This window comes from Dysidea avara, chromosome 8 (assembly GCF_963678975.1).
Source record: "Dysidea avara chromosome 8, odDysAvar1.4, whole genome shotgun sequence".
Lineage (NCBI taxonomy): Eukaryota > Metazoa > Porifera > Demospongiae > Dictyoceratida > Dysideidae > Dysidea > Dysidea avara.
This window is the reverse complement of record NC_089279.1, coordinates 14,510,646-14,532,851: the sequence shown is the minus strand read 5'-3', so window position 1 is coordinate 14,532,851 and position 22,206 is coordinate 14,510,646. Positions and strand designations below refer to the sequence as shown.

At 37.7% G+C, this 22,206-nt stretch overlaps 1 protein-coding gene across 1 annotated transcript in view; it reads left to right on the top strand.

Moving 5' to 3' along the window:
- The window catches only part of LOC136262915 (uncharacterized), a 317,270-nt gene that overhangs the window by 2,102 nt on the left and 292,962 nt on the right, over nt 1-22,206 (top strand). The window lies entirely within an intron of this gene.

The window sequence follows — 22,206 nt, the reverse complement described above, 5'->3', positions numbered from 1 at the left end:
ATATGTAATTAAACAATACAAGAAAACATTAAAGCATATGTTACTCTCTTTACAATACAGTTACATATAAAATACAAGTAAACAATCTTGTTTTGTGCAGCTGGCATGGCGAACTTCCTTTGTGTTGGTGTCAAGCAATTCAATACATGCTTAATCTTTTTTCTTCACCTGGGGCTATTGCTGGCTTGGCTGTCTTCCTTGATCTGGTTCATCTGGCTTGCATACTCCTACAGTATTGTGTAGCTATCTCCTGCAAGTTGTGTGTATGCATAATTATAGTGTGTCACCTATCACTGTGCCATTGCTACACCACTGATGAACTTTATTTAGGCCAGGCCAACTTGATTACTTGTTTCTCATCCACAAACAATTGAATTTTCATGCGAGCAGGGGGTCATTTTTCATTATTCATTCATTATTAAAGAAACTACTCCAAAATCAAGCTGTCTGTTACTACTAAAGCCTTTAAGAACTAGTACTTACATACGTTTTATCACCGTTTCTGAGGTGCAAGTGGCATTTGCTGAATGATAGCCAGCCTTCTTAGAATTAAAATCCGTGTGAACGTGATTGATAACAGCAATAATGAAATTAGAGGCAGTGGGGTAAAAAGGGATGCGGGCAGGGATGAGAAACAATTGATCAAGTTTGCCTGGCCTTAGCTCTAGTTGATGTTGATATACTGTGCTGTATATTGGCTAATAATTTTTTATGTATTGCTGCATACAATACTGCAATAATGTATAATTCTCTCCTGTATGTTTTGTATACATATACTGTGTACACATCACTGTGCCATTACCACATCAATGATGTACTGACACTTAGCTACTTGTGACCTTTGGTTACGATGCCACTATTGTGTTATATCTGTCACTACTGTGACATATTGAGTTGATTTGGGGATTGTGCCTTCACCACCTAATAGCCTCACCAGAGGGCAGTCATGTTGGTGTATGTACTTGGTTGTATGTAACGCGGTCCTAGTAATAACAATAATAATAATAAAAATGCCAGCTGGAACAGGCATGGCCGCGGGGTGGGCATGCATGGCCAATACATTTCGATTGAAAAACCATTAAAAAATAAATTAATTCTCGTGTAGCTACTACCTACCTTAAGTCTGTTTGAACTTTCCGGATCACCTTACAGAGCCCAATACCTTAAAATTATTCGAGCATTATTTACCCATAAACAGATAGAAAGTTTTTGAAGTAGATTTCTTCTGGCCACTTTAGAGTTGCTCTACACATATCAAAGGTGATGATGACTTTCCCCTTTCCCTGTAGTTTTTTTTCTTTATTGTTCTCCTTTCCCAGTAGTTGTACTTTATTCGTTGTGGTCATATAGTTTGTTTAGTAGATTGTAATTGTAGAATTTGTTGTCATGTGTATTTTATCCCTATTAAGAGTTGTATATCTAAAAATAAATAAATAAATAAAACTTTCTGCGAGTACAATGATGCCAAAAGAAGTCCAATTCACGGATATTTAGGCTTGTCAAAATGGCCTAAACCGACTGGGTGTAGCAAATTTCCCCATACATTTCGTATTGGGCATTTCTGGGGCATGCAATAAATGCATGATAATCTGCGAAACATGATTGATACCTCAGATTCCAGACCAGATTTGGAAAGAGCAGTGAATAACGATTAAGATGATCTATAGCAGAAGGAAATAAGAGGAAATTTAAGCTCATCATTTTAAGGTTGAAAATCACTTACTTTTTCTATGGCGAATTGAAAGGAAGATATTTGGAAGGGAACACTCTGACCTATTTCAATGTCTTGACAGCCATTTATTATTGTTCGTTTATTTATTTATTTATTAGTTTTACAACCACACCGTACATGTACAAATATAGTTGATTACAAAACTGACAATGATGATTAGTGGGTGGTTGATAACTAAAGGTACGAACTGCCAAGTAGCTAATTACAAATACTAACTACCTAATATACTACATATAGAGTAAAAAGGAGTGGTGTGTGACCTGCAGAACTAATTCAGAGTGCTTTTGTTTTGTGACACTAATGTAGTGAAGGTTAATACATCCATTGTAAGATCCATCTGTGTAAAAGATCTAGGAGTTCACATATCATCTTCTTTAAACCCTTGACCCATTGTGAAATCATTGCTTCCAATGCCTACGCAATTTTAGGATTAATCAGAAGGATCTTCTCAATGCGTTCTACCATAGCCAAAAAAACTACTATATCTCACACTAGTACAATCACAATTGACATACTGTAGCCAATTATGGAGACCTTACTTACTAAAAGACATCTCTATCCTGTAAAGAGTTCAAAGGAGGGCAATGAAGTATATATTAAATGACTATGACTCATCCTACAAAACTGGACCTATACAACTCGATTTCACAGATGTACAATACGACAAGATCATACAATTATTGTGCTATCAAAGTAATTATCTAAATTATACTTAAAATTATGTAATGAGTTACAGTCAATCACAGTGCTGGGTAATTTTTTCCATGTGAGGATTGTGTTTTGGATAAAGGAATATTTGAAAGAGTTTTTTTGACAGGACAGCTGAATCAGTTTGTAACGGTGATGGTATCTTGTTAACTGTTAATGTGTTGTCGCCCATTCGCAGTACTGACGTTTACATTCCTGTTTCGGCTGTGGATACTAATGAAAACCTGTGATCACGCCCCATGTGATTGCCACCAAGAAGTTTGCTGCATGGCACGGACATTATTTTGCTTAATCATGGAACACTGTAATTTTGCAAACTATGTTGTTGGTACAGAAAGAACAGGGACAGCAAAAATGAAACGTACAAGTATTATTGGAGTTAAAATTGTTTAAAAAGTGATGTCGTAAAATTGAGTGAGTTGCTTTTTTATTGTCTAATAAGGTAGATTTAAGGCCAATCAAGGGTAGAGAGTTCCATAATCTTGGTAGTCAGCAAAAATAAAAATGACGGTTTGAATTGGTTGTGGAAATACAATGGACTAACTTGCCTGATGATGATGATCTTGTGGATACTGATGCTTTCATTGATATGTATTTGTTAATGTTGAAATGGGGGTAGGAAGTTTAGTAGGATTTTATGAAAAAAAGCAAATCACTCAATTCGTATTGGTACATTAAAGGGATTTATACCCTTCGCTGAGCAAAGTTTCACAGTAATGGTTAATAATAATATGACATGTATGGTTTCATACTGAAAAATAAAATTGCAGGGAATCATATGGCTTAACAGGGAATCTTCTAGGCTGGGAATCATATGGCTTTACAGGGAATCTCCTAGGCTGGTTAAAAGGTTTTTTAGCGGGCAGAAAGTAAAGAGTTGTTATTAATGGAGAAACTTCAACTTGATGTAATGTTCTTAGTGGTGTGCCTCAAAGCTCCATACTTGGTCCCCTGTTGTTTATACTATTTATGTCAATGACATACCTATCCAAGTCAACAGTTCTGTCTTACAATTTGCTGATGACTTTAAAATGTTTCATGTAATACAGGATGCTCATGATTTTCAGCAGTGATATCAACAAGTTGTTGGCTTGGGCCAACAAGTGGCAACTACGATTCAACGCCTCTAAATACTTCTTTCTGCATCTTGGTCCACCACACGAGTATGGTGAGTACAATATTCAGGGTACAATAATATCTTCTAGTGATACAATTAATGATCTTGGTGTACTCATTGATGACAACCTTAAATTTCATTCCTATGCCACATCTGTGATCTCCAAAGCTAATCAGACACTGGCTATTATTCAGAAGACCTTTCATTTCACAGATAACCACATGTTTGTTACTCTTTAAAAGCCTTTGGTCAGACCAGTGATTGAGTATGGTAACACCATCTGGGGACCACACTACATTCTTGACCAATAAAACATTGAAAAAATACAGCATAGAGCTGATTTGTCCCATTCTTTAGATTGCCAGCTATCTACAATCAGAGGCTGATCCAGTGGGGTGGATGAAGTGGTTAGCCACCCACCATGCATGCATGGGCCTTGCAGCCACTCAGACATGCAATGTTTTATATACTGAAATAATTCTATAATGCTTATCACTGATAACACCATTTTATCTGAGATAATGTCAGTATTAGTTACTACTAAATCTATGTAGAGGAGTTCATAAAATGGGTCTGCTTTAGGGATGAATTGATTTTACTCTCTATGCCATTATGATTGCCAGCAAATCATCCTAGGACTGTAGAATAATTATTACTGTGCATCATGTAGCTAAGCATGTGCCCCGTGACAGCAAAATTGTCAGATCCAAGTCAAATCAATCGAGCATAGTTTTTTACTTTTATGTTTTCCAAGTTGAATAAGTTGAGCATAACTAACCCCAGAGTTAGTATCGAGAATGCAAGACTAGCTAGCAATTTTATTTTTCAGTATGAAACCATACATGTTATATTGTTAACCATTAATGCGTTGTTGTCATTACTATTATTATTATCATCATCACTATGTGTAAAAGGAAAGAAGGCAAAAGCCTGTGATACCTTGTCATTACAAAAAGGTCAATTTAAGACTCAAGTTAGTACAATATAATTAAAAACCAATTTGAGTCATTTGATCAGAGAAGAAATCATCAAGCTGGTTCTTAAATACATTAAGAGACTGTGCCGTAACTGCATAATCTGGTAAACTGTTCCAAGATATACAGATCTTATTGAAAAAAAAGTGACATCTTGCTCTGGTGGTAGCATGGGGCTTATATAGCTTGTACATGTGGCCTCTAGTAGAGGAGTTGGTAAAAAGTCAGAAAATTCAATGCCAATATCATTGTTAACATGTTGCAATCACAGATTGAACAAGGATATTAAAGCAACTGAAAATGTGAATGATTTTCGACACACTGTAGTGTAGATAACTTAAGAGCAATAGTATAATTGATTTTCATTGCCACTTCATCAAAATTAATACTTCTTCGTATTCCTTAAAGAGACAGTATTCTCCAGGAACAGGTGGATCTCAGATAAATACTTACCTTTCTGGCATTTTTTGGTTGAGGGTTGTACAGGTTGTAACAAATTTAGCTAAATGAATATGACTGTGCAGACTTGACCTCTTGACAGTGGCATACGTAGGTTATTACTCCCATTGATGAGCTCAAATGTATCCATATACACACTTATGTATAGTTTCAGTATTTATAGCTATCATATCCTACATAATTATCACATACTACAGAGGAATGTGTAGTATGTGCATGCACAGATGTTACATATGATTTATTTGTTTTTAAGCACTACATGATCACTATGTTCTGGAATCACAAAAATGCATTGCACAAGAGTTGCCATGCCACTCATAATAATTATGTGTGTTTCACTTGTACACTATACAAGTTGGATGATGACATTCTGATATAATGTATAATACTGCTGACCTGCATGAATATTTGTTGCTGTTTTGTATAGCTACAGCTAGCTATGTACATACTTAAATGCTTTCAATGCTCAGTGTTTTATTGATGCAAAATATTGATATTAAAATTTGACCATGTAAACCGGCATGTAACTAATGGCATAATGGCCAGACCCTCACACCCTCCTCAAATTTTCAATTCAACAAGGACCAGAAACAGCAGGTATGTTGAGATGCCACCTTTGGCAAATTTTAATATGCCTATTTGATACCAGTTTTGGAAATAACAATTTTGCCAATTTTTGAAAGCACTAAATTGGCTAAGTTTGGAAATTGTAATCAGAAAACCTGCCAATTTTGGAAAATATTTTCTCCAGATTTGGAAACATATAAAGCAAATGTGGCATCTTCAAAGCCTTACCACAATCGGCAAATTACTTACTTTGCTTTTATAGCATAGCATGGTAGATTATTTTTGTGGGTATCGATTTCCAGTTTTGGATTCAGTTTATATAAATGGGTTAGAAATCTACTGCAGTGGTGTGCCAGTAGGTGAAGCAAAATTCGCTGGTAGAATTAGGACATTTGCTAGTAGAATTAGGGCATTCGCTAGTAGAATTATGACATTCACTAGTAGAATTAGGACATTTGCAGAGGCTCCAACCTTGGATCTTTCTTGGGAGTAAGATTTTTCACAAAGTGAACAATGGAGATGCAGTCCTTCAGCTGCAACCATGCAATTCATTATAACTAGCACTTTAGGATTTCATGACATTACAATAGCATGGCTTCCTTGTGCTAGTTATATTTGAAAGTGTTTGCACATAGTTACACCATTGAGAAGTTGTGTATTACTAGCTACTAGTGTACAATATCAATAACTGCAAGGTGTGTGTGTGCTAGGTATATATACATTACGATTGTGGCAATTCATTACAACTACCATGGCATCTGTGACTGGCTCACGTGATCAGCTGGAATACACACATTAATGATCATCCTGTGTATCTAAGAGATGTCTTACCAGTTTACTACCTGGCTTCTATCATGTCCACACAGTGTGGCTATCTTGCAGCAACAAAATTACTGAACTTTACAATTAATATCCCGCCTGGCGAGCCGCCTGGATTTCGAGTGACCTTTCAAAGTTCCAGTACACTGTTAGCGGGTAACCCTGTTTGCTTTCCTTATGCAACCCATCTCAGTCATTGTCTAAAATAAATCAATCAACCGCCATTGAGAGCTCCACCCGCCAAAAGAATTTTTGAACGAGAGATCACGTGACTGCTAAAACATCGACATTCCGGTGCTTGCTGTTCCTTTTTTTAGTCTCAAACATCAAGTAAAAAGCATAGCTAGTCATAAAAAATCCCGGAAGTGAGGAAGAAATTTTAGGCATGAGAATACAAATGTTGGGCATGAGAGCATGAGATTGAAGGCCAAATCGTGAGAATCACGCCTAAGACGTGAGAGTTGGAGCCTCTGCATTCGCTAGTAGAATTAGGACATTCGCTGAAAATTCAGTAGTAGGGTTAGGGGTAGGGTTTGGGGTAGGGTTTGGGTTAGATATAATAACCTGTGAAATCAGATAAAACTAAAAGCATCTTGATATAAATTATTGCCAATAATGGAAACTTAAATCCATAATCGAAAGTTCTATATATGTGTGCACTTAACATTCCCAAAACTGGCAAGGTTTGAAGAATACTACATTTGGCTACTAGTGAAATTGAAGTAGCCAGTGGGAATCCTCAGGTTACCAAATTGGTGTAACTTCTAATGGTTGGCACCAATTCTGGCTATAACCTAGAACTTGCCAATTATGGAAATCACTTGATTCCATAATTTGCCACAAATGGCAACTTTTAGGCATATTAAAAGTTGCCAATGGTGGCTCCAAAACATACCTCGGAACAGGAGTACCACTTAGAATGGCCTAATGATGAGGCACCAATTGTGAGTGCCATATTTATACACTAGCATTGGTACTGTGATTTGCCCTACGTGCAGGGCCATCATGTCTAAGAGTCACAGTAGCTCTAGTGTTACTTCTGCCACAATCTTGCAGCAGCAGCAGCCCCTCGCCTTAATGGGACTGACTTTACAGGTACTATAGGAAGAAAAAATAGCAGTAATAGCCTGAAATACAATATGTAATATTAAATGCAAATGTTGCATTAATTATGATGCATACAGAGGAAACTTTCAGAGATCAGTTATGTTTATCAATATAACACTTTCACACCTCAGATCAAAGAAGCTGCCTGGGCTACATTTCGTATGTAGCCCATCTAGCCAGGCTACATACGAAATGTAGCCAGGCTACAACTGGACAGTGATTTTATAGACATTGAGGCCGAAATTGATTTTGGGGATCGATTAATAACTCACATGATTAGGATGCGTGACTTGGATTTCGCCATGAAAACCACTCAGATGGAGAGTGTTTTGTTATCCTTGATGTCCTACCGGTTGAAAAACGTTGGGATAAGGCAAAAACTATTGCTATAGCTTATTCGTCGATCATTTCCACATGTTTTCGAATACGGACACGTCCCTATCATGAAGCTACCACTCTGTATGGAGTAATCACTCTACAAGCAAGCCTACCTGTCTTGGCCTTTAGTGAACTCTGTACTTTTCCATAAATGATTCAATAGCACTGCTTAAATGTTAAACTCACGTAACTGAAATTCTCCTTGATATCTCTAGGATATGTCCATTTATCATAGCTGAACATAACCAGAACCTGACTCATAATCAAAACATTTAGGTATGCATATATAATGCATTCAGTGGCTGCACTCGTGTTGGCTTGGTTAGTTGATTTCCCTGTACAGGCTATCAGCCTAATAAGTATTACATATTAGCTGTAACATGAGGCATTCGGGCTTTGTCTGATATGTATGCCCTCATGCCCTTGGACCTGCGACCCTTGAGAAGTCGGGTATACATATCAGATAAAGCCCTCATGCCCGTGTTACAACTATTACACATATTTTATTGTTGTTGGTAAAATGTCACCTCTAATAACATTTGCCATACCAGAGAAAATGGTATGGCAAAATGATTTTTTATGCAAATAATTGGTCATAACTCTGTCAGGTCTGCACAAAATTTGGTGCTAGGATTCAAATTTAGAGCTCCCTTCAAATGTGCCAAACTTCAATTAGATTGGATTATTCATTTTATAGCAATTTTTGCAAAGTGTGCAAAAAGACTGATAAGAAATAACAAAGAAAAGAAACTGAAACTGTGGTTGCTTGTACCTCAAGATTGGCTGAGGAAATTTCATTCAAATTTGATATGTGGGCTGCCACACCAGGCAGGCAACTCCTGTCCCAATGTAAAGGTCGCTCCATTCAGATAAAGGATCATGGAGTAAAAATCATGTTTTCTTTCTTCCTGTCAATTCAGTCATGGTGTGGCATGCCAGCTTCTCTGGCTGCACAATACCATGTGTCTTGATTAAAGAGAATTGGTTTCATAGATAGAGTTAAGGTTCAGCTTTATTAGTTAGAGTTAGGTCAGGGTTTTGGCTCAGCTTTATCTTCTTTAATATAGGCTAGATCAGGGCTGACTGCTCAGTAAATAATAATTATTTAACCAAGTACTAATAATAATACAAACATGACATCATAAATAATTAATTCACAGACAAAACTACAAGGTATAGAATAGAACACTAACCAGTATTGGGTGAAGCGATATCCGAACGTTAAATAAAACGACGGGTTTGTTTCTGCGACCCTTATAAAAAAACCAAGTACGGTTTTTTAAATAACGCCGTCCTAGCAACATCAGCTCAGTTCCTGGCAACCAATTCAAATGTATCACACGTTACTAAGCACCCACCTGTGTAACCTGTTTGAGCGTCCAGCAACTAGTTTATAAACCGCGATTTTTCGTTCATAGCAACCAGTTTATATGTGCTGCGCATTAAACTAGGTATTAGATACGTTGAACTTATGCGCCTCTATAATCTACGGTGGAACGTTTACCTCATTCCCCGAGCTCCTGCGACACAAACTCGATGTATTTGTATGACCAAAAATTGCATAGAGCAATTCTACAGAACCGGACCTAGAATCTCGCCTAGAATGGGAGTGTGAAGTTAAACCGAAAACTGGAACAGAGCACTGACCGTGAACTGAACGGAAGTGAAAACAAGCTGGCTGGAAGAAGGTTTGCAGCTAGATAAGTGTAGGAATTAAATAGGGGTTGGTGCAAGAGGTAGAAAGAAGGCAGCAACTTACTATTAACAAGTTATCGAATTAGCTAGCTTAGAATATTTGTTTAAGTCTTTAAAGATGTAACTAACTAGCTAGTTCTGTTGAATAACGAGAAGGTAAAGCCTCAGAGCTATTTCTATCTCCTCTAAAATAGAATTTTTAATATGCCACTTTGCTCTCAATCTTAAGTTTCAAGACTGACTTTGTCCATTTGATCACAGTGTACAAAGTGCTAACGAATATTTGAATGGTGTGTTAACAAATTAAATTGTATCTAGCTGATCCAATAGTTAAATAGCTGAATAGTTGTTTCGGCACTAGGTCAAACCCATTGAGATACTCTAATAGAAAAACAAAGAGATGCTGAAAGTACAGCAAGTGGGTGGACCCTAGTGCTGTATTGCTGTAATTATAACCACACCTTTCTTGTCTTGCCCACACAGGTCAAGGGTGGTTCCAGGGTTGGCAAGGTGGGTGCACCAGGGTAGGAGGTATATGGAACAGGGGTATAAGAGTATGGGATAGTACTGGAGATGCAAGTTTTACTCACGCATTATTAGCTGTGGTGGATCTGGTTATCTGCAGTGACTGTTGTATTAGAGTATTTGACTTTTGACTGACTGCTCTATTAGAATATCTCAATCTTGCATGTATTTATTTTATTTTTTTTGGGGGGGGGGGGACCCCTTTGGACAGGTCTTTTTTGTGGTCCAGCTTTGTTTCGTGTGTCTGAGGACATACCTATGTTTTATTATGTTGTCACTTTCTACAGTATATAACATGATAGGTCTATTTCATTCAGTCAAGATATGCTTTCTAGAGCAGTACAGATCAACAGTTAGATAAGAACAAATGATGTTTTGTAGTTGAGTTCCACCTTCAAGAACCGATGCCATAACATCTTCACACTACATTCAGCAATAGTGTACTGGACTGTATTGCATGCAAAATTTCTTTTGGTCAGCTACAAGTACATAAAATTCTGATTGTCACTTAATTTAACAGCATATTACATCTAATACAATATTATAGGTGCAGCATGATAATTGATGTCTCCTCTGTGGTTTGAAGGCGATGACATTGAGGACGTGGTGAAAAACCATATATATATATATATCAAGACTCACGGTAGTGAGTCGCGCGGCCAGTAAAGCAGAAACGCGTGCTGCAGACAATAAATGACGCGACCACTACGTGAGGATTTTACAGGAACGAACGTTGTCAAATTCGGCCGTCCTGTAACTCACCCGCCACTTACGCTATCCCTCTGAAACTCTAGAGTTGAACTCATCGTGTCACTAGTAACTACCACACAAGCAGTGAAGCAAATCCATGCTGATTGTTTCGTGATCGAGATTGCCGACATCAAAGGGGAAGTTTCATTTTTTTTTTTTTTTTTATCGCATGTGGTTAGACGCAACCGCAGGTGTATGCCTTGCGTTCCTTTGTGCATTCCAAACATTGATTGCCCTGCTATCGCTTCAGTATTCACTCAATCGCCTCAAGATTCACATCATCGATTTCACCATACATGATAACCCTACCGTCGTAATTTCAGCACCAAACGAAGTTTCAGTCGTCCTCAGTCGACCTAGAGGCCAAATACAAATCCCAGATTGTTGTTTTCCGCAATACTCGCTTGGCATGTAGGGCAATGTATCTTTAAACTGTTCTAAAAGTTTCGTTCAGATTGAAACATATGTTTTCGAGAATGACTAGTTTGAAATTTGAATTTAGTCGCCCCCACGTAATTTGCTCTCTAAGAATTTTACACGGAATTTAAAGAATGACGCAGAGCACAACTGCGGTCACTGGGTATTGATGAACTGGCGCTCTATGTAGTTAATCAGTGCATATAGCCACAAAGAAGTGTGCTGCCATAGATTATAGTCCACAGATATAATCTATGGTGCTGCATACCATCGTTCGTTTTCAAATTTGAATTTAGTCGCCCCCACCGTGACGTAATTTGTTCTCTAAGGGCGTGGCTTAAAGAATGACACAGAGTACAACTGCGGTTACCAGTTGTTGACACAAGCTGCGAGTAATTAGCACATGTAGCTAGCCAATTGTCACCATGCATTATTGCATTTTATAACACCCCCACACAAAAATTACACATGTAATTACAACATACAGAGGACACATGAATACCAAACACTTTTCACAACAATAATGTAAGAATTATACAATAATGACTGTAATATAACTGCTATGAAAATGTTTTCCAGTGGCCCGCCATGGTAGCAAGTCTCACATGACGGCATGTATATTCATCCAAACACAATGGGAGTAACGAGTAAGTATGATGACAAGTTAGTATGACTCCATTTGTAGAATCCAGATGAGTGGGTGTCGCTCCAGTATGTCTAAACAGTTAACAAACATTCCTGTTATAAATACGTGCTAGAGTTGCAATATAATAGTATAGTATTTAAATGCAACAATACATAGTCTCCATTGCATCACTATCAAACGACACTAAGTGGAGGATATTGTTACATCTCTAGTATGTACACTCTATCAGTACAACCTGTCTTAATGGCCACCAGTATAGAAAGACAACCTCTCTTGAAAAGCCAATTCCAATTGAGAATTTATACACTATTACCTGCTTATTGAGTGAAGGTGGCAATAAACAAGTTCCACCGTAATTTATACACGTGATCTGATCCTGTATATTCTGTCAGTGGATGAGATCCACTTGGCCAGGACAAAATGTGACTCAAATGTTCTAGATGATCCATACTCAACCCACTTATGACCCAGTGGCACAATGGAACTGAGTATAGAGAATACAACTATATTTATTTCTAAGATGTGTGGACACATTACAACACATTACATGTACATACAAGACATGCTACGTACTGTTTTAGCATTTCAAGTCACCACATTATGTACGGACCAGTCAACAATGCTTCATAGTGCCCATCAGTAAACCTGAAGAAAAGTTACGAAAAATAAAAATTCACATAAGTACAATGAAACCTCATTAATATGGCCAGCTGTGGAACCACAAAATTTGGCCTGAATAACAAGGTGGCCTTATTAATGAGGTCATAAAGTACTGCTTAGCTATATTTGGGATCTACTAGAGGTGGCCAATATAATGAGGTGGTCTTATTAAAGAGGTGGCCACTAAGTGAGGTTTCACTGTACATACAGTTCACAATCACAATGGTGAACAATATTAAAGGTTAACGATATACACTGAAACCTGCAGGTCACTTCTTGTGGAAGATTGTTCTCTACACTAAATGGCACATTCAGAGATTGTATATAGATGGATGATACAGTAACACATTGTGACTTCAATACTCGTGATGTGTCAATGCTAGGCAGCAACCATATACACGGCACTGCCAATGCACAACATCACACTTACTCGCACACACAATTTTGCTCAAGATTTTACAAATTGATAATTAAGAGGTGTGGAAACTAGCTGTTCGCTCGAAAGACTGTGTGGCAGCTGTTTTCCTTCTGTACAAGTGGCCACCAAGACAGGTCCACTGTGGATGAAAGCCAGGCATTAGATATTTGGTATTTCATGTGTTGAAGGCATTCCAGGGCTTCCAGTAGTCTCAAAGCTCACCACAGTTTACCTCAGGCAGTGTTGTGGTCACCACTAAACCACCGGAATGCTGTGTTATGTTCATCTTATGCTTGGCTACTATATTGTAGAACTGAAATGGATACTCTGAAAAATATATCCTATGGATAATGACTTCATCACTTTCTTCATCAGGAGCTTATAAGGACCAATAGTGAAACTTTTACACTGTGGGCTGACAGCCAACTGCCTAAGTCTGAAGCAGTGCCTTTGGTGCTCTAACAGATTGGCTGCCAGCACTCACTGTTTCATACGCTCTGTCACGCACTAAATCCATCTCTATAGCCAGTTAGAACAGCATGCTTCTTACCGTTTTTAAGGTCGCAAAATGCAGCTACCTCTTTAAAAAGCTAGGTCAGAAAATTTTTGTCCCTATGGCCTGAATAATGACCAGTTTTCACTGTACTATTAGTGATTAGTGATCATGGAGAACTATTTATTAAGATACTAAGATATACAACCTCTAAATATAGCAGTAAATTTTTTACCCTGGTCCAATGTCTCGTATTAATAATCGTGAGAGACTCTACTGTGACAAATACATGTTTATCATGATATGTGCTAATCGCCTTTTTACAATTAAGTTTTACAACACAAATACATGTATAGTTAAACTCACCAATTGTCGAAAAGACAAGTAATGAGACAACCATGGAGACAACAGCCTCAAGCCTATTCTGGTGCGCTTATTTAGTAGCTAGTAATATAAAATTTAAAGGCGTTTATTTACAACAGGACATAATTACGTGCCCTTCTATTGTCTCTGTACATACTTGCCTTTTCTTTACTATTCTCATTTCATTTCACAAGATCTCTTGGCAGGGGCATAACTTCTTTGCTTGAATTAGTCAATGCTTGAAGTAGATCGAGATACTCTAATAGAACAGTCACATTTCTACAAGTGCCATATTTAATATTGTAAAGTCTGTAAGTAGCTAATAATTTAAACTATACAATCCGATGCTAAGCAGAACTTGTAACTATGCTAAATATTGATTGCTGTGTTACAGCTGTTTTGTGACTGCTCTAATAGAGTATCTTGATCGTTTTAATGCAGTACAAGATGAAAGGCAAAGTGTTGTTAAGGGTTTACTAGTTAAAATGGGTGTTAGTTGACTGCAGTTGCATGCCACTAACAAGGCCGTCCAGAGAAATTAGAGAGCCCAGGGAAAAGAGTTAAAGAGGGGTCCAGTGGCAAGGAAGGGTCTAGATCCTGACTGCTCTATTAGAGTATATCGATCTTTCTTTAAACAGGTATTCAAGGGGCCCCTTTCGGGCTGGGGCAGGGGGCAAAATACCGCACTTACCCCCCCCCCCCCCCCCCCCCCCATGTGGGCGGCCCTGGCCACTAAAATTACAGTTATATTTTAATATTCTGTCACTGTAATCTGGGGTTTCTGTCAAAACCATGGAAACTCACCTACTGTTATCAACAGTGCATTGCTTATTCTAACAAAAAGTATTGAAATCCCATCCAAAAACAGCTTATAGCTGTAAAAAAAGTGCGCGTCCAAGTAAAGCAGAGTTAACTGCGACAAAAAGTAATGATATCATAATGCGGCCATGTGCGAGGTGTGCAAGTTGTAAAATTAATATTAGCTAATCAGATAATACAATGTTATTGTTAAAGTGTTAATGAGAACTATGTGATGCTGCTATTTTTAAGTGTGTGAGCATCTTCATAAATGCCACACATATTTAATTCTCAATAAAGCAATGTGTATAGATTCTCTGATAGCAATAAATAGTTTGAGTTTGGCCGTCTTTCCTGTATACGGCAATGCTACGAACAAAGGAAAGCTGGCCAAACTCAAACTATTTATTGCTATCAGAGAATCTATACACATTGCTTTATTGAGAATTAAATTTGTGTGGCATTTATGAAGATGCTCACACACTTAAAAATAGCAGCATCACATAGTTCTCATTAACACTTTAACAATAACATTGTATTATCTGATTAGCTAATATTAATTTTACAACTTGCACACCTCGCACATGGCCGCATTATGATATCATTACTTTTTGTCGCAGTTAACTCTGCTTTACTTGGACGCGCACTTTTTTACAGCTATAAGCTGTTTTTGGATGGGATATATAGTTAAGAAGGGTGCAGTATGATGATTTGATGTCTCCTCTGTGGTACCGCATGTTTGAAAGTGATGACATCGAAGGAAGGAGGGCGTAGTGAAAAAACCTACAGCTTAAAATCAACAACAGATAAAGTGAACATATAAATAGCATTTATCAGCCAGATACAGTGTAGACTACTGAAGATGTTACTCTAGTTTTAAGAAATACTTGACTGGTGTTGTAAACATGTACCACAGGTGGTGTACAGCACACGCATGTGTGGTAAATTCCACATTGCCAGTGGCATAACTTGACTAACACGATGTTCTCTCATGAAAATTTTGGAATTTACATACTCTGATATTACGCCTGGTGCACACAAAACTCCTTCAGCAGCTTTAAATTCACATAGCCACATGCATTATACCTTTGCTGTAAACTTTGTATAATATGCATTGTAGGGTACAGTGGAGAGTTGATTATCTAAACTAATGTGGGGGTAAGGGTGTTCATATAACTGAAAAGCATGTAAAATCAAACTTCCTTACATTTATATGCTGTGCATTATTAAATTTTATTAGCATTCACATCATTGCAGCCATTTGTTGGCTGCCACCTTTGATTTTACAACTTTTTCACCCAGGCCTTTTCAAGGCTGCACCTTTTTTCACAGCTTGGCTGTTTTTATGTGGATATATTATACAAGTAGGTTTCCCTGTTTGTGTATATATACTTGTTAAATGACCTGCTTGATATCTGGAAGGGGCATACCGGAATAAGCTTTAGTGATTACTTTGAGTTCAATAGATTGTGTACAAGATCGTGCTCCCTAACTTTAAAACTGTGTTCTCCTATCAATGTTTTTCGTTACTATTTTTTGTATTCATGGCATTCTTGTGGAACACTATTCCAGTAGATATTTTAGCGCAAAGTCAGGTTAAATATTTCAGAGCAAAACTGAAACAGTTTCTATTCTAAAGTACTGTGATTTTTTTTTTGTAATTGTTTCATGTATGTTGTTTTGTTTTTGTAATTGTTATTTTGTACCTGTATGAATTGTATGTAAGGGTATCACCTTGTACAGGAATCTGCCTTTTGTGTATCTCTTAATTTAAACAATTTCATAATAACTACAATGTAATGACATATGGTGTAGCCATGACAAGTCAATGGCATTGTATTATTCACCATAAAAAGTGGAATACTTCTATGACATAATGTACTTGGTTATATGTGACCCGGTCCTAGTAATAATAATAATAATAATTATAATAGAACATTGTTTATATTGTAAGAGTCAAAATTTCATGGAGCTGGCAGCTAGTAACAGTAGCACAGTGGATAGGAGTCAGATGTATTGTGAGAAGTAGTGAGATCAAAGAAATTCTCCACAATATTTTGTTTTTACATGTTTTAAGTTACAGTCCAAAGTGTGCCCAATAAAGAATATGCCCAGCTAGGGCATCACCTTAACTGATTAGACACCTACTAACAGTTTGCTCAAGCTATTACTGAGCTTGCCTGTTTGAGAAAGAGGTTTGAGAATGGTGGAGCCATTTAAGGTTGCCGACTATCATACAATATGGTAGTACTTTATATTTGGGATTATGAAGAACTGGGCTTTTCCAGCCAAAATTACCACCCTAAAACCAGCCTCAATTTCCCTTCATGACAGCTTGGCAGCATTGGTTTTGCCCAGCCAAGCCCAAAATTGTCTTCAGTCCAACCCCCAAACCCTTCCAAAAAGTTTCTTTTGAAATTTTTCTATAAGGGATTTTATGCTGACTGACTGACTGACTGACTGACTGACTGACTGACTGACTGACTGACTGACTGACTGACTGACTGACTGACTGACTGACTGACTGACTGACTGACTGACTGACTGACTGACTGACTGACTGACTGACTGACTGACTGACTGACTGACCAACTAACTAACTACGTAATTAACTAACTAATTAACTGATACCTCCAGCCAAGCATATCTCAGCAATGGATAAGGCTACAAGCTTGACATCTTCACTGTTCTACGTCACTTTGTCTCGAGATGTGTCATTTTTCCAACCACGGTATGTACAGTACACACACCATGGACTTGCCTTTGTCCACCTTTGTGTTCAAGTTCTTTTTGCTCACAATGCAAGGTGTCAATTCGCAATAACCCGATGCAGCTTCCCTGTGGCTGTATTGGTTATTATACTTATTACTTGTATTTTTGTAGTGAATGGATTGATTGCAAAGATGCTTTTCATACTGTTCTTTGTTTATAATGCTGTGTAATGGATAGACCTTAACTGAAAATAAAGCATAATGGTTCTGTTACATAATTGATTGTTGGGGTGCATGTTCTGATGCAAAATTACTTTTATGGCATTCCTGGCACCATTCTTTTAATGCAGAATGCGCTGGTTCATTCATATTAAAAAGTAAACAAACAAGTATAAAGAAAATTAGAATTTTTAAGTTGGATTAGGGATCAAAGAAAAAAGTAGTGCAACAAGGGAATATGCCTATACCTACAGATATACTAGTGGACATTTAACCCCTAATTCAGTCATGGTTAAGAATGAAGTTTAGGGATTTAATGTCTACTAGTAGTATATAGGCAACCTTTCTTGGATTTAATGTCCACTAGTATATCTGCAAGTACAGGCAACCTTCCTTGTTTCACCACTTTTTAGCTATTCCATCATTTCATTACTTTCTTATTCTTTGATCCAACTTAAAATTCCAAAATTTTCCTTCTACTTGTCATTATTCAAATTCTGTTAAAGTTTCTACCCCCTTGGTCTCAATACTAACTCAAAAATCTTCATTTTCAGTTTCGGAGGCCCATGATAAAATGTTAGCTGCTAAACAGAATGTACATCATTCTAATCATAAAGTTGTGAGGGATAAGTTAGATAATACTCATAAATAATTGACCACTTATGTGTGGATATAGCTTGTGAGAAATGTGCTTCTTCCTGGCTTGCTCTCCCTATTCAGAAATATGGTTACGCCCTACACACATGGACATTTATTGATACAACTTGGTTCTGTTATGAGTGGAGACCAGCTAGTTTCCTCACTGATTGTGTTTTTGGGAAATCTTTTACTGATGAACATTTCCTAAGTTGCTTCTTTAGTGGTATCTGACATAAGGAGCTTTGTGATGTTACTGCTGACTTTCTGTGCCAAGTCTGCTCAAATGTACACACTTTTTTATCCCATTGTACTTCCAATGCCAATGATCATGCCAGATTGGATATATCTGTCAGAGGTTTTGAAACACTTTTCAAAACAAGCATTTGTTTACATAAGGAATTCAATCTTCTGGCTAAGAGGCACTTTAATCAATCATTATCTGGCTGTCATCAAAACAATGAGTGCCAATGATCATGCCAGATTGGATATATCTGTCAGAGGTTTTGAAACACTTTTCAAAACAAGCATTTGTTCACATAAGGATATTCAATCTTCTGGCTAAGAGGCACTTTAATCAATCATTATCTGGTTGTCATCAAAATGATGAGAATGAGAAGAATGAGCATATGTGACCAGACTTTACAAAACCAATCCAAATCGCACATCAGGCAAAATCAAACTAACACCACCAGTGTATAGCTACACTATCGTACTACTAGTTTTGACCCTCATTACTACTCAAACTACTCGAGGCTGGTCTTAATAGATGTCTTTCTGGGTGGTGTGGAGTGCTCAAATGGCAGTTTCAGGCCTTGTGAAGGACCTGGCTTGGCAAGAATCAGTGGTTTACTGGTGGACAGCCTTATAATGTTGGCCAAACGTTTTCTCTGTTGATTTAGCTACATATCAGCCACTAAGGAGCCAGCACAGCCCTGTAATCTCGTGTCTGGACCCCAATCATGGTCTGCCTCCATTTTGAGGTCTATCTCTTGCCCTCCCCACCACCCCCCACCCTCCATCCCTTTATGAGCACTCGTGATACTACTTCACTCGTCCAACTACTCAGATTTTCTATCTTATTTGGTGGGAAACTATACTAGCAGCTACAAGTACTGGAAGTGGCCTGAAAGGTAACAGATTGATGCATCTTCTGTGTAAATTTCATACGCGTGTTTGCTATCCTTGGAGAGTTATGCTGGCTTTAATTCTTTAAAGCCATTTATCTCAAAACTTCTATGTGCGATTTGGATCATTTTTCCAAAATCCAGTCACATATGATGAAATAGTCCAAAATGTTGCCTTTGCACCTTATTTTTTCTGTTGCTGGTGGCATGGGACTTTGCTATAAATGATTTGCTATAAATGATTTGATAACTTCTTTGTTATCCAATAAGTTTCATCAGCCTGATAATCAAACAATTTGTTGGCTTTGCTGCAGTTTAAGTTTTACCTGTTACAATCCTTGATCATGTGCTTGAAGGGTGCTATTTTCCTGGCAGTTAGCAAGGCTAGGTTTTAAGTAACTGACTGACTGAATGTGCATTTCATTTTATTGTCTATTTCTTAAAAGACTCTACTTAAACAATTATACATTAATACAGCGGCGGAGGAAGTAGTTGATATGAGGGGGGGCTGGGCTGACCCAGACTTATTTCTACAGTTTGGTAAGGTGAGACCAAAAAAAAAAAAAAAAAAAAAAAAAAGGTCGCAACCACCTGACAAGAGCTTTCCACCTCACCAGCTACCATTTCTAGCTGATAAACTACATAAAAATCCTTTCATAGCTCGCTACACACTGACTACTTTATTAGAGTGACTGCTCTATTAGAGTATCTCGATCTTTATCACGGTTTTCAGCCCCACTCAAAGAAAGATCATTTCGGTGAGATATCATTCTGAGGGGGGGCTAAGCCCCCCCTCAGCAGACCGAGGGGGGGGGGGCTTTAGCCCCCTAGCCCCCCCCCCCCCTTTCCGCCGCCTATGTACATTATAATAAAATTTAATGTCAAGATCTAGGTTTTCTAGCTGGCATGTATTTAGTAGAAAGCTTACTATATTGCAAGTCATACATTGATTGACTAACAACACTAAATTTATCATCCCTGTTATGTATAGGTACAGACATGGTAACCTAATATTTCTATTCAAACTGTCGACTGGCTATTTTGAGCTACACGTTTCACTTCCTCTTAACATGCAAACCAGAGGTCGTTCATTACACTAAAATTCTGTTTTGTTAGTAGTTGAGAGAGAAAATGATGAGAGAATGGTGCAATATTGGGTGAATTTTTCCCAATAGCAATTGGGCTCATCCCATGGGCATAGCCAGACTTCTGGTGATGACAAGGCTATAGCAGGAAAATATACCTTAGTGTACAAAGTACACCAACACGCAAACCATGCCAACCTAGGGGTCTGGGGACATGCCCCTCAGGAAATGTTTGAAAATTAGACCTTCTGATATTGAATATGAGAGTGTTTATCATAATATAATTAATATTTACTCAACTGCTGTATTAAGGTGACTGCTCTACAGGGTGGGTATCTGCATGCCACTGTAGCTATACCCTCAAGTTTGCATTGGTCCAATACATAATGAGGTCCCCAAATTATGTTTATTATGGGTTGAGCCATTGACTTGCATAATTGCAGCAGTACAAATTAATAAGCCTCTACTCATACATACAAGCCAATACCCTTTAGCTTTCATATCTACTTCAGAAGCATGTTGGTGGAACTTTAAACCCGTATCATATGAAATCACCAAGTCTTTGTGACTGTGACAATCAACTGAGTCCAATAATGCATTATTTAGATAGTAGCTATGCGTGGCTCAACAAAAGTAGATTTTATAAGCATTGAAATTGAGTTGACACACCACACCGTTTAGCTAGCTATGTGGATTGCCTAAATCACTTTAAAGCTCTGTATAATCTTCCAATGTAGAAATAGTTCATATCAGCTTGGTATTATCAGCAAATAAAAACATTTTACTTGAGATTCACTCTGGCGATTCATTCACATAAAGTAGGGATAAGGAACAATGCTTTTAATATCTTGCCAGCTAGGTTTTTTTTGCTACACTCAACACTTGACGTCTTATCTAATATTTTTAACAGTTTCTATACTCACCATAACATTGACGTACACAGTCCTCTATAGTGCTATCATTAGCCACATAGCCACACTCAATCATGTGAGGTGCAAAGTAAGGTGTGTAAGCCTGAAAGTAAGCTGAAAGATCAACTAAATACCTTTGTTATTGAGCTCATGAAGAGCGTCTTGTGAGGACAACAATTAGTCTTGTGTTGCAAGACCAAGACTATCCTGCAGCAACCTTTACAGATGTGTTGCTGTTTTAGAAGTTGAGAGAGCAAGTGACTTGGCAAGTGACAAAAAAAGGTGTTGTTGTTGGGTGAAATTGTCCCATAATTTGCAGCATAACACTTATCTACCCAAATAAAAAAATACCCTTTCCAGTATCACAAGTTTGCAAATCTGCAGTGAACACTATTGTCTGCTTGATTATACCTAATGAACACTATGTGTCAAGCTGTTGTGAAAAACAAGTGAAGCATGTTTTGGGAGAGCTTTTGGGTAGAAAGCACAAACTTTCATGACCCTTACCATATTACTACTGTTCAACATATTTACTCATCACATCAAAGAAGTGACTGACATTAGCATCATTGCAGCAATTTCTTGGCTGCCACCTTTGATTTTACAACTTCTTCATGCTGGCTTTTGTTGGACTTTTTTCACAGCTAGGCTGGTTTTGGTATAGATATCAGTCTTTTTTATACTTACCCAAACCAGCCATAAGCCAGCTTTGGGACTGTCTTTTACTCTCTTTTTTCTTTATTGTAGGAAGAAGAGAACAATTCTTGATTTGAACTTTAGCTACTTTATATATAACAAGTACACAAAAAAATTGGAATTTTCAACTAGAGTAGGGACCACAGCACATCAATAAAAAGTACTGAAACAAGCTGGAGTAGTGCATGATATTAA